At 38.2% G+C, this 12,892-nt stretch overlaps 1 pseudogene; it reads left to right on the forward strand.

Moving 5' to 3' along the window:
* Positions 1–8,400: 8,400 nt before the first annotated feature.
* LOC123705330 lies at positions 8,401–9,080 on the forward strand (annotated as a pseudogene).
* Positions 9,081–12,892: the final 3,812 nt, after the last annotated feature.

Genomic DNA, 12,892 nt, shown 5'->3' on the forward strand with positions numbered 1-12,892 from the left:
CAAGTTCTATTGGGAATTATTGATTGATAATTTGATAACTGTATAATTCTATAATTTTTCATTATGTGATTATTTGGAGTAAAAAAATAATTAATTTTGAAAAAGGAAGGGATGTAGTGTATCTGTGAAACAGATATAATATACATTGTCTCACGTACACCAGTGGTGGGGATAGCTCATAGCTGTCATTAGCTGTCATTAGTCAGTCGACGGCCGATGCCGGACTGGAATGGACGTGTTCCCGCACTATTAAGTGTAGTGGTGAGCCAGTGCAATTCTACATCTATACGTACTGTAAGTACAGTACACAAATGAAAGACATTGGCAATGATCAATTAACTGTAGTAAATAAAATAATTTCAGACGTCATTATCTACGCAAAACATAAAAAATGGAGTATAATTTGTTATATAGTTTTAGGGCCGGAAATCTCACTAAAACCTCCCACTCCCCACTCCTCCAAAGATCTTTTACCCAAAGATTTCCACGATATTCACCACAATATACTTATTACCATCCCCACAGTCCGAAACAATGACTGATTTGGAATCACCGCCTCTGTATACAGTTTTGTCTTCACCACCTCCTACACAGCCCCGTCAGCCTTTACCTCAAGTGTCACCGTCTCAGTACACAGTCTTATCTACTCCATCCCACGCACAATCCCGTAAGTCAGTGCATCAAGCATCGCCTGATTGCCTGATCGCATAGTCTTGTGTCCTCCACCCAACACACAGTCACATCAGCCATTGTTTCAAACGTCGCCGTCTCCTCAATACATAGTTTTATCTACTCCATTCACACACAGTTACAAAATCAGTCAGAACCTCAAATCCAAACAGAATCCTCTGAGCTAAACTGTTCATTGCCGTCAGCAGATTTTCCTAACGTCAGTTTTTTAAATGATCATACTGTGATTTGCGAAGAAAATGGTATCGATAGGAAAGATTTCATTATTATCAATCGCAAAAAATAAAGGTAATAGTAAAAATTAATATAACTTAATTATTGTATTTTTTTTATTTCTGACATTCAATAAATACTTGCTTAAATCCTTATAAGTTTTATTTGACATTACATTAAAGTACCTTAATGTAATGTCGTAAACATCTGTAAAACGCCCACTTCATTTGCTCAAATGTGGTTTACAAGTTATTACAAAAAGGAAAGTACAGCACATTCGCCAGTTACACTGGCATGCAAACATAGTTTTTACTCTCTGGACACATAATGATGCTACAGTAAGTTCAGCAGCTGCTTTTTGAAATTTTGTTAGTTTCGGCGGACCCATGTCTAACACGAACGTGACGTGCACACGTTGTGGCCAGCAAGCGCGGAACGAAATTGTGCCAGCAGATTGTGGGTTGTGTTGAACCGTGAGTAGGACCTTTAATATTATAAACAATGACAATGTACCTCAGGTGCCTACTTTACCGCCTTGCAACTCCGACATATTAGATAGCGCTGTTACAAAAGAAATTGATGTTCAGCATACTCGTTGGAAAAAATGTGTTCCTAGCAAGTGGAAGAAAAATATAGCTAAGTCTATAGTCGTATTTAAGTAAAAAGGGTAACATTATGCCAGCCAAACAACCAAAACCAGTAACATCTTACATAAAATAACTCAAATACCAAATCAAGTTAAAGAGGTCACTACAGTCAATGCCACATTAACATACGGTCTGGAACTCGCAATTTGAGCATCCAGGCGTGGAAGGAGTCATGTTTTCGAATTCAGGGGTAAAGATTACCCGGGGCATCAACGTTGCACTTTTTTTCGAAATTTTCAAATTGTATTGTGTATAAAGTGAATAAACACATATTCAATTAGTAATTATTAGAGCAATAAAAGATGACTGATGAGGTCAAACGATACTGTATCCATTATTTGGCTCGCTTGTTGATACAAAACAAACCCGATAACCCGTGATGGAAATCCCGAATCGTTTCCATATGTTCGTATCTTTATGCTACTAGATTTCATAACAGGAAGACTATAAATACTTTTATGGATGGATAGCTGAACTCAATTGCTTTTCGACTGTCACATCGTGCAGATCAACATTTGAAGACCGCAACAGTAGTGTGACATCAGAGGCTCATCAACATGTGTACGGAAGAAAGATCACTAACGTTCCCGGTGGACATCTTTACCATCCGCGGACCTGCTGTTCCGAACGGGGCCCCTTCACCGTGAGTGAGTTTGCGCAATTTACAGCTGCATATAAACAGTTTCTCGATGGGATACATAAAATCGACGTGACTTTTCTCAACGGAGAAACATATCCGGTGGAGTACAACTTTGATGCCACGAGTATGGAAAACGACCGCCTGCTTATCAACTGGGAGTGGCTAGCTCACATATTCGGAGAGGACACCTGTTAAAAGGAAATTCGTGAGGGTTTCCAAGATACTGAACTTCATCAAGAAGCGGGTTCACCTGAACCAGTGTTGGGCCACCGGTGATGATACCTGCTCACGTGGCAGGAAGGGAGGTGCAGCACTAATGCCTAAACGCGAGTGTAAGTAAGCACAAACATGTCCATCATTACGGTTCCCTACACGTAAGTTCTTGGGTGTCCGATTACCTGGTACCAGCGATTGTGATGAAGGAATCCAGAGAATTCTTTCAGGAGATCATCACCGAAGTACACCAAAATAATCCAGACGTCTTGGATTATTATGCAAAGGATGATCACACAGGTACGGAAGTTTTGTTAGGCAGGCGCTAGACATGTGATCAAATACGCAAATACCTACAAAGTCGCGAAGTGTGGCACTGACATTTGCCTATTTGTTCAAAGTTTGAACACATATTTGAAGTTTGCCGAGTCGAGTCGGTTTTTCTGCAAACATCAAAGTAATCAAACTTCAAAGTTGCTTCAAAGTTTGTGCGCCCTGCCACACTTGTTGCAATGCTTAGTAACGCGCGCGCCGCTGACCGGAGCAGTTGTGTGTGTATATTTTGAGTGTCATAATGGAGTGGAGTAATGAAGTAGTTATCGAATTTCTTCAGCTACTTGAAGCGGAACCCTCCATATGGGATCCTAAAAACAAAGACCACAAAATCCGTAACGTTGTAAACGACGCATGGGTCCGAATAAAAAATAATTTATCACTACCGTTTACGGTAGATGAACTAAAAAGAAAGAGAAATAGCCTCTTAACCCAGTATAGGGATAATTTAAAAAAAATTAAAGAGACAAAGTAACCTACTGGTCTAGGCATCATATCTTCAAGCATACTAGTCATGAATTCTCTGAAACCTAATTGGTTAATTGAAAAAAATTGGTTAATTAATCTTTATAATATATAAGTATAAAATATAATATATATTAATATCTAGCGGTTCTATTCCGTAAGCGAATACGAGTGAAACTTATTCGTAATCAGACCGTCTTTTGCTGTCAAATTGTGTGCGGCAGCCTGTATTTTAACTGCAAATAAGTTTGGTACTTCGATAAAGTTTACTTTGTAGTCGAAATACAGGCTGCCGCATACAATTTAATAGCAAAATAAGTTTAATTTCGAATAAGTTTGAGTCGTATTCCCCTTGTAGAATAGAACCGCAGAGGCTGATGATTCACCATAACAAGGGAATTAAATAAATATAGAAACTCTACATATAAGTACAATATCTAGAGGGAACCTCTAAAGGGACCCCTATTTATTATCCCATAGTCTCTGGTTTCAAGTCCCTTGCTTTTATTTAGGTTATCGGTTTAACTGCGATGTGATTAACTTACCGTGTCCTCTTACGATACATTGTAGACATCCATTCACGTCTTCTTCTTGGAGATTTAACATTTTGATGTAAAGAATGAAACCAAAAATTGAACGCACTCAAATAAAACAGATTGACGGCGTCCACAAAATCGTCTTCCAATCTATCAGCCATCTTTGCAATAACTGTGCCGTAAAACATTTGAAAACAAGTCTAGCAGGCATATTTGTAATCGTGTTTGCGTCAAAGTTTTCACTTCAAAGTTTGTACATATGTTTGCTCAAACTTTGAAGCCAATGTGTAGCGCCTGCATTAGAGAGTGTTTGCAAAATGAATGTTTCCGGACCTCAAGAACCGAGTAAAGCATAAAACCTGTCAAAGTGATGTTTATGTGAATAAATAAATATAATACATATTATTAGTTTTACTTGTTTGTACTCCTATTAGTTTAGAATGACAGACAGTTGTGAAGCAAAGTTACTGCGAGGTGTAGGTAATGGTTTGTGAGGTGCAAATAGTACAGGTTCATACAGGTGCGAATACCACTGATTAGCACGTAACATTGCTCTTACAACTGTCTTACTAGCCGTAACGATTAGAGTTATGTGAACATATACTTAAGACACACTAGGCGATATCTCTTATCAGCGCAAAGATTATTATTACATTTTAGATTAATTATATTTTAAAGTAACGTAATTACTAAACTTGATGATAATTTTTTTATTACTTATTAATTAATTAATTTTATATTACGTCATTGAGTTTTATTTCTTTTGACATTCATTTATGTTTTTTGTCTATTATATTGTATTAAATAAAACCTGCTTCAATTCGTAAACATAGTTTGATTTCAAATGAACCTCATTATAAAACAAAATAATACCGTAAAGCCTCTGAAACTTAATGTAGGTATTATTTACCATGCATATTTCGTACATTAACAGATGTCTCAAATTACCTAACTCAAGTAATTGTACTTTACCAACTCATTCCTCATCCGAACAGCTAAAGATTGGAATTTTCTACCGTCAGACATTTTCATTAAAACATATGATATTATGGATCTCTTCAAGGCGAGGGTGAATAGGTTTCTCGCAAGCGGGCATGTCACCATCTAGATCACCGTCTACTTACCATCAGGTAGACCTGTGGTCAAATGCCTGATTGATCAAATATATAAAAAAATGTTAAAATTAGTACGGAATATTAGTTATTTAGTTATTAAAATTTTTATTTATTAATTGTCTCTTCTTTTATGAAAAGGCACAAAGATGCAATTTCTCAAAGATAATCGCAAAATATAAAGCGAAAACGGGCTGCTGTTTCTCCCGAAATAATAAAAAAATACTTTGAAGAATTAGAAATTTCATTGTCAGGCGTACCTACGTGAAATATTATAAACTAGCTTATCGCCCGCGGCTTCGCCCGCTTTGTCTAAAATCTAATAAATTATATACTAAAACCTTCCTCTTGAATCATTCTATCTATTAAAAAACCGCATCAAAATCCGTTGCATAGTTTTAAAGATTTAAGCATACAAAGGGACATGGGGACAGAGAAAGCGACTTTGTTTTAATACTATGTAGTGATTTGCTATCATTTTCTCCTAGATTTAAAAAGGAAATTATATCTCGATGTAGCACCAAGCAAAGCGTTAATGTTAGTGACTGTTAGTCGGCTTGTTCTTTTGATGACATTCTTATACCTAAGAGATATTTTATATAGAACTAGCTTTCCACCCGCGGCATCGCCCGCGCAGTCAAAGGAAAACCCGCATTATTCCCGTTTCCGAGGGATTTCCGGGATAAAACCTATCCTATGTCCTTTCTCGGGAATCAAAATATCTCTATACCAAATTTCATGCAAATTTATTCAGTAGTTAAGGCGTGATTGAGTAACAGACAGACACACAGACAGAGTTACTTTCGCATTTATAATATTAGTATGGATAATTACATAAAAATCGATTTAAATACAAAACGTCTTACAACTTCAATAAACGTGGCGTGAGGCACGCAAGAAACCTTAGAGCTAAGGACAAAATCACCAGTTAATCGCTATGATGATTCGGAAACGGAAGATTCGGACGGCGATGAAGAAACCTGGAAAAAAAGTAAGTGGACCACATATCGGCCAACGCCTAGCATTTATGATGAATTTCCAATCAATGTTTTCCAGCCGAACAAGACCTGTAACTTTGTTTGAAAAATTCTTTACTGATGAGGTCTATGAGTCCATAGTGTATCAAACGAATTTATTCGCCGAGCAGAAAAAATCTGAAGGATGGTCGGACTTAAATAAAAAAGAACTAAAAGCCTTTACAGGTATTGTTATAACCATGGGATATAATTAACTTCCTTCCATTGACCTTTATTGGTCATCTGATCCTGGTTTCCGCGTAGATGAAATTGCAGAAACGATGCCTGTAAAAAGATTTAAAAAAATACTGCAGTGTTTGCATCTTAATGATAACACACAACAGCCAGAGGAGACAAGCGATAACTACGACAAACTTTATAAGTTTCGCCCATTGTTAGATTTTATTAGTCGTGCTTGTTTGGAAAGTGCTAGAGAATCCCCGTCCCAAAGTATTGACGAATCGATGATTATTTTCAAAGGCCGGTCATCAATGAGGCAATATATGCCATTAAAACCTATAAAAAGAGGCTACAAGGTATGGTGCCGTTGTGACAGCAATACCGGATACCTGTACGAGTTCCAAATTTACACTGCTAAAACAGGGACCGGAACAGAGGAAGGCCTAGGATATAACGTTGTAAAAATGCTGACGGAAAAGCACATGAAGAATATCACATTATTGTTACATTTGACAATTTCTTCTGTGACTATAAGTTGCTGCAATATCTGTACGAAAATGGTATCTATGCAACTGGAACTGTGCGAAGACATAGGAAAGATTTGCCCACACTTATAAAGAGTAAACGTAAACTGAGACTGGAAAAAGGAGAGTTTAAATGGAGAGTAAAGGGCAACGTGGCTTTCGTCGTCTGGCAAAACACCAAAGAGGTTCTTGTTATGACTAATGCGTTTCATCCAAAAATAGGTAAACCAATGTTTTGTGAAGGAATTGTGAGGGTGGTAAATAAAAGACATTGTGATAAGCTGCTGAGATATTAGGGTTAAGTTATTGTTGTGCCGTGTTAATTGATATTGTTTTATTTAATTGTAATGTTTTAACTGTATTTTTTTATTTTAAACGTGATGTTTTAATATTGTATTTTATAATTTTTATTTTTTTTGTATTGTCAATTTGTATTTCATATTTGTATTTGTAATTCCAATTGTATTTTAATTTAGGCCTAATTTGTAAATAAAAATTTGTGGTATATTTATTTGATTGAAAATAAAGGTCTCTGGACAATATTCCAGAGAAAAGCAGACAACACCCTGTGATGGCGGGTGCTTTAAAAAAAAAAAGAGTGCCCTGCAGCTTTAAAAGAATTCACGAAAAGTATGGGAGGCGTCGATCGTTTTGATCAGATGAAAAGCACCTATTCAGTTGGCAGAGGAAGTAAAAAATGGTGGCTCCGCATATTCTACTTTCTGCAAGTATTACAAATTCCTATTTATATCATGATCCAAACGTAACCAAACTGTCGAATCTCGAATTCCGTGTATCAGTGGCAAGGGAATTGATTAGCGGGTTAACGAGCAGAAAGAGGCGGTGAAGAAGAAATAAAGCCGTCATGTCCGAGAACTGTCAAAAGGCTTTACAGGTTGTTGCTCAGGAGCTTCGATATAGCAATGTTGGAGTTCACATGCCCGTGGAATCGCCCTCATATAAACGCTGCAGGATGTGCAGCACTAAACAAAAAGATAAAAGATCCAAAATAATTTGCGAGAAATGTGGAGTTTCTCTTTGCATTAAACCATGCTTCACGTCATTTAACAGGCCCTAGCAGGTAGAGGGAATATTTTTTCTTTTCATTTTTTCATTTTTGTTTTCATTAAAAAAAATCTAATCTAGAAATATAAATAGTTTTATTGTATCACCTTTCGAAGCTTATAAAGGGTTAAAAAAGCCATCTTTATTAAGGTACCGTATTGATAATATTATCAATGTGAAAATGTGTTTATTAATTTATTACAGATTTTATGATATATAGTTTCTGTGACTGGGGTTAGTTACTCCTTTTTAGTCTTTTTATACGGTAAAATATGCCATTCTCATGGGATTTTTTTTTGACTACACGGACGAAGCCGTGAACAAATAATTACTAGTTATTGCTACCTTTACTTTATATTCAGACACTTCATTTTCCAGTTCGGCTATTCTCTGCGCGTCTTCCATGTTTCTGATGTTGGCCTGCATAGACTCGTACTTAGCCTATGAATACATATAAGAAACTAGAGGTCCGCCCCGGCTTCGCCCGTGGTACATATTTCGCAATAAAAGGTAGCCTATGTTCTCGGGTATCAAAATATCTCCATTCCAAATTTCATGCAAATTGGTTCAGTAGTTTAGGCGTGATTGAGTAACAGACAGACAGACAGACAGAGTTACTTTCGCATTTATAATATTAGTATGGATTATCTGTAGAATAAAACATTTTAAAAATAACAAAATGTTAATGAAATGATTTTAATAAATAGCTGAAGAAGATTAGAAAGTAGATTTGCACACGGTAGCTAATGGGGAGTTACCGTGATGTTTAACAGCCGTATTATTTCCAGTGTGGAAATTTGACATGCAGGTTGATAGGGTGGCCATGGGCTCTCCAGTATCACCCGACTTCGAGGAGAGAGTCTTGGCCACAGCACCAGTCAAACCGAGACTGTATAAACGCTATGTAGATGACACCTTCACAATACTTCCTACTGAACATATACCTGCATTTTTAGAACATCTTAACTTCATACATAAAAACATCCAATTTACTATGGAGTTAGAAACTAACAACCGTCTAGCCTTTCTTGACACTTTAATAATGAGGGGACGGGATGGCATGCTCAACCATACAGTGTATAGCCACTCATACTGATAGGTACCTAAATGGTGCCCAACTAGCTTCTGTCGGTAAATCTTTGATTCAGAGAGCCCGCCACCTCTGTGATGCTGCTCACCTCAGCGGGGAACTGCAGCATGTCAAGCGGGTTCTACGTAACAACAAGCTAAAGGCACCTCCACAGCATCACAGGAGTCGAACGAAGCCACACACAGTTGATAGACAACTGGCCCACCTATCATATGTGAAGGGAGATACTGACAGAATTGGAAGAATCCACGGGCTTCAATTAAAACTATATTAAGCCGCACAAGAAGATAAACCAATTCTTGAGACCAATTAAAAGTAATATTCGGATATTCTTAAAAGCTGCGCGTCCTTATTAGACAAACTGCTAGCCGCAGTTTGAGTTAGTGGCGTATCGGTTTAGTACGCCCATTAAAATATATGGAAATATTTCAAATGGGGTGTTCACAGTTTGCTAGTTTTGCGCGCATTGTACCTACGCAGTTTGCAGCGTTACGCGCGCTGACTATCTTAGTGAGCGGCCGACTACCGCCAAAACCAGTTCCAGTCGGCGGGGCGATTGGTTGTTTGTATTGGCGTAGTGACTCAGGTTTGCCGCAAACTGATTATTCGGATAGTTGGAAAAAAGCTATCATCGTGTTAGGACGTGTTTTTTTGCATCGTACCTAACTCATCTCAACGCACACACACATCACTGAATATCCAAAATATCCTTTGATACGGAAAGGTTCATTAGTGAAACACAGAATAGACCATGCATATAGAAAATGTCGAGTGAAGAATTATACAGCAACAGAGTATTAAAGCAGAGCAATTGGAATGAAGTCGCTGATATTATATACGATGATTGAGTGAATGCCACAGAAATTAGACAATTCCTAGGAATAATTATTTTTTATGTCGGTGTATCACTACCCTTATGTAAGGTCATTCTGGTCTAAGTTTGGCTTTAGCCATATTATAGAAACCATGCCCGTAAACCGATTTGAAAAACTGCGTTCGGTTATTCATTTCAACTAGAATTCTGAGTTAATAAGCCTGTTGGTCATCCTGAATATCATCGTCTTCACAAAATTAGACCTTTAGTGAAACATTTCAACGAAACATTTCTGGCCGCCGCACCGTTTGAACAGAGGCTTTCTCTCGATGAACAAATGTGCGTTTCGAAGGTAGCACAGTTCATGAAACAATACATACCCAACAATCCCCACAAATGGGGCTTCAAGCTGTTTGTATTATGCTCGCTATCAAGATAACGCTCCATACCCTTGAAATATACTCTGGAAATCAGGATTTCGAGCGTTTGCCTGAAGAGCCAGATCTCGGTGTCGTTCGTGGGCACCGAGATCTGGCTCTTCAGCCAAACGGTTATCAGACTGTTTCGTGCGATTCCACGACAACTAAATCACACCATATTATACTGTGACCACTTTTACATGTCCATACCATTGCTACACTACCTCGAAATACAAGGTATTTATGCCTTAGGCACGATTTAAAGAAATAGGCTCGGAAAAAATTTCAAATTACCTAAGCAAAAATAATATATGAAAGATTCCGTAGCGAGAAGCAGTTATAAGGAAAGAGTTGCAGACTATGAAGGTGAAGACGTATTTGTTACCTGCTGGAAGGACAACAAGCTGGTTACGTTGGCATCTACGTACTGTTACATTGTCCATTGTTACATTGTCCATTGTGTTTACATTGTGTTACATTGTAAAATATTGCTGACTTGGGCTATAAACCCCACCGGCCTATATCGCGGTATCAGCAATATTGTATGTATATAAAGCGTTGATTTCTTAGTTTAGGCGCTTCTCTCTTAATGGTCGCATAACCACCTAAGCTACGGTTTCACCGGCTTAGCCTGAGAGGAGTACCAGTACCAGTAACCGCGCGGGGTGCAGGGGACGAATCCCTATACTATATTATAGAATCCGTTAAGTTCTATATTGTGAATCGTAAAGTGAAATATATATACTGTGTGTGTATAAAAGTTGTGTTGTGAAAATAAATAATTTTTACTAATTTTGTGTTTTTTATTTAAAACACAAATACACCACAAACTAACATTGGTGTCAGAAGTAAAGGGGATTTTTCATCCCTTGGTCGCCCATACCCTGACAAGGCCGACCTGATTCACACGGTGGGCCCACTACGACGCCCTTCACGAGGGTACTAGTACCGCCCGCTGCCAATTGAAGAAGGATTCTCCCTGTGCCGAGGGTTCACTGCCCGGCACCTGTACCTCCGCCGCTACCAGCTGCTGCCGTCGCTGTCAGGACTCCACTGTGTCTGATTCACTATCAGGCACCGAGTCAGCCAACCAGCCAGCTAGCCAGCCAGCTAGCCAGCTCAAGCCTCATAGCTCGCCATCGCGTCACAAAAGCTATACCGGTGTATTACGAAACCCGGTAACAAGAATAAATACATCGCGCCACCGACACAATACACAATAGGGTGTCATATGTCGCTGCGTGTCGTCATCGCCGCATTCCTGTGAGTGTTTCGTTACTTTTTATTGCCATTTATTTTATTACGTTATAATATATATTATCATTGTAAAAGATGTCCAAAAGCGAGGTTAAGTCTGAGTGTTCCACTATGTCTGAAATAGAAAATATTCCGCTTAATGTCTTATTAAAATTTATAAAACCATTCGACGGCGATAGGCAAAAATTATCGTCTTTTATTAAAAATTGCGAAAGCGCAATAAACCTTGCATCCAGTAAGCAGAAAGACATACTATATCGTTTCATTATATCGCAATTAGAAGGTAAAGCCGAATTAGCGTGTTCACTGAAAATTTTCGATAGTTGGAAGGACTTAAAAATATTTTTAAAGGCTACTTTCGGTGAGACTAAATTTAGAGATCACCTTTTACTAGACCTTCAGAATTGTAAACAAAAACAAAATGAAACTGTTTCGCAATATAGCTTACGACTGGAGACATTCCTAACTCGACTACAAACTGATATCGCGCATTCAACTAAAAATCCAGACGAATTAAAAGGGCGCATAGCTAGTACGGAAGACCTTGCTTTACATACCTTTTTGTTAGGGTTGCCGTCTCACATATCCACAATTGTTCGATGTCGTAACCCCACGACATTATGCGATGCGATAAATCTCGCGGTGCAAGAGGAAAAATTGCACAATTACGTTCAGTCATCAAAAACTACTGAACAGAGGCCCAAATGTAGCTCCTGTGGAAAATTAGGTCACACAGAAAGGTCCTGTTTCCTCAATCGTCAATTCAAACGGAATATTCACACAGTTTCGCATGATGCAAATAATAGCTCAAACACTACTGTACCATTTTCCAACTCTCAAATTTGCAGGTATTGTAAACATGCAGGCCATAATATTACGGAATGTCGTAAGCGCCAATATAATAATTCTCGACGACAAAATCACTCTGAACACAAAGTTCATGAGATTTGTGAAGATAGTAACAATGACTCTTTAAACTAAGAAGGATTCCGTTTCCGCGTCGTACGGAATCATCGACTCAAACCGACGTGACTTATGACCTATCTTATACTATATCGGCTCAATCGTCTCAATCTCCTATATCGACTCAATCGTCTCAATCTACTATATCGACTCAATCGTCTCAATCTCCTATATCGACTCAATCGTCTCAATCTACTATATCGGCTCAATCGCCTCAATCTACTATATCGACTCAATCGTCTCAATCTACTATATCGGCTCAATCGCCTCAATCTACTATATCGGCTCAATCGCCTCAATCTCCTATATCGACTCAATCGTCTCAATCTACTATATCGACTCAATCGTCTCAATCTACTATATCGATTCAATCGTCTCAATCTACTATATCGGCTCAATCGCCTCAATCTCCTATATCGACTCAATCGTCTCAATCTCCCATATCGACTCAATCGTCTCAATCTCCTATATCGACTCAATCGTCTCAATCTCCCATATCGACTCAATCGTCTCAACCTCCTATATCTACTAAATCTCGTAAATCGACTCAATCGCGTGTATCTATTCAATCTCGTAAGTCAACTCAATCACGTATATCAATTCAATCTCCTAAGTCAAATGTAACTCCTAAATCATTTAACACGAAAAAGTCCCGTACTAAATCTACCTATTCTACATTTCCTAATCCTCCTATATCGAAAGGTTATCGGTCTAA

Source organism: Colias croceus, chromosome Z (genome assembly GCF_905220415.1).
Source record: "Colias croceus chromosome Z, ilColCroc2.1".
NCBI classification, from domain to species: Eukaryota; Metazoa; Arthropoda; class Insecta; order Lepidoptera; family Pieridae; genus Colias; species Colias croceus.